At 41.7% G+C, this 1,738-nt stretch overlaps 1 pseudogene; it reads left to right on the plus strand.

Annotated features, from left to right (window-relative positions):
• The first annotated feature begins 1,411 nt into the window (after positions 1-1,411).
• Positions 1,412-1,511, plus strand: LOC138752135 (U6 spliceosomal RNA; annotated as a pseudogene).
• The last annotated feature ends 227 nt before the right edge of the window (positions 1,512-1,738 follow it).

Here is a 1,738-nt window from a genome sequence, read left to right on the forward strand (position 1 = left end):
TAGTGCAACATATAATATGCTAAGGAGGTATGAAAAGGTATATTTTAGCATGGCGTATAGTCAGACATCTGGAAAAAACATTCACAATGATTGGAGAGAAAGAAAAATAAAACACTCAAACAGTATTCAGTGTTCAAGAGAATAGTAGATTGTGCTAAACCATTTGAGAGTTGTTCTCTATGCAATATTAGTTCCCTTTTCAAGCACTCTTCAGTCATTACTGTAAATAAAAACTTTAACAACCATAGGGTAATTCAATGAGCTCTAGATGACTACAATGTGTGCATCTTTGCATTTGGTCAGATCTGTTCTAGAATGTCTTTTACAATGATTGGAGAGAAGGAAAAATCAAATCCTGGAATAATACACAGAGCAATCAAAAGATTATTTCAAATAGTAGATGAAAACCAAACTAAATTTACATTCAAGATAAGTTTTAAGAAAATAGAATTTCACTTTAAATTATGAGTGCATCCTGTATAGTGTACTGGAATATTTTACCCTTGATATTGATATTTTAAACATGCCTCAATGACAGGTAAGCCATATAATTACATTCTGAATGCTAATGGTACCATGTAACCCAGTACTACCTGTCGCATGGTGGGTGGTCAGCAACTAAACCGGCTCCCCCACCAGGCTTGCCTGGTGCAGAGGGTGGTTAGACACCCTGCAGGATGAAAAACAAGACCTGTCAAAGGGGCGGATGAACCCTCTGGTAGGGTCAACAGCCATCTAGCAAACACATGCCGTGAAGTGCGGAAAGGGCACCCCTTGCATCAAAGCTTGGCCTGGCCATTCACTGCAACTGTACTTCCCCCAGCTGTCTTGGACCTCACTGTGCCGCTGAATCCATGATGGGATGTTGAGAGGGTGGGTCTAGACCTGTGCAACCACTGAGGATTGGGGTACCCTCATATCAAACCCCACAATCTGACTGAAAGGAATCATGATCATTCTTTGGGCTGGATAGCCAGAAGCACAATCTAGAATGCCCATGTCTTTTGTCATGCTAGACTAGCAGATTTTCCAAAATATCAAATGTTCTATTAGCAATACTCCAACACACTTTTAATTCACGTATTTTGAGATATTACATAGTGGAATAGTACATCTTCCATGAACTAAGTAAGTATACAGGAACCCTGAGAACCAGTGTCCCAGACATGGAACAGGGACAGTGGGATGAGAGTGGGCAGGGATTGCAAGAACTTGTGCCCAGATGAGTGGAGGAGGAGGGCAGGAATCAGAGAGATGTTTAACAGAGGGGAGTGCCTAAAATGGGACTCCAGTAACTGACAGGGAGCATGACAAATATCACCTTGGGTCAATGTCTTCTTGATTACTAATAAGCAACCTCTTTGTTATACTCGCTCACTTCTGCTCATGAGTCGCAGCACATATACTAAAATCGCTTTGGCAGCACATATACCAAAATTGGAATGATACAGAGATTAGCATGGCCCCTGTGTAAGGATAACATGCAAATTTTTGAGGCATTCCATATTTTTGATGTGGCACGGTTGGCATAACAATGAGTGCAACATCTTTACAGCGCCAGCGATTGGGACCAGGATTTGAATCTCCCATTATCTGTAAGGAGTTTGTACGTTCTCCCTGTGTCTGGATAGGTTTTCCATAGGGGCTCCAGTTTCCTCCCAATGTTTGAAATGTACCGGGGTATAGGTTAATTGGGTATAAATCGGGCAGCACGGACCCATGGGCTGAATTCTCCAAT

The sequence above is a fragment of the Narcine bancroftii genome, chromosome 1, assembly GCF_036971445.1.
Source record: "Narcine bancroftii isolate sNarBan1 chromosome 1, sNarBan1.hap1, whole genome shotgun sequence".
Lineage (NCBI taxonomy): Eukaryota > Metazoa > Chordata > Chondrichthyes > Torpediniformes > Narcinidae > Narcine > Narcine bancroftii.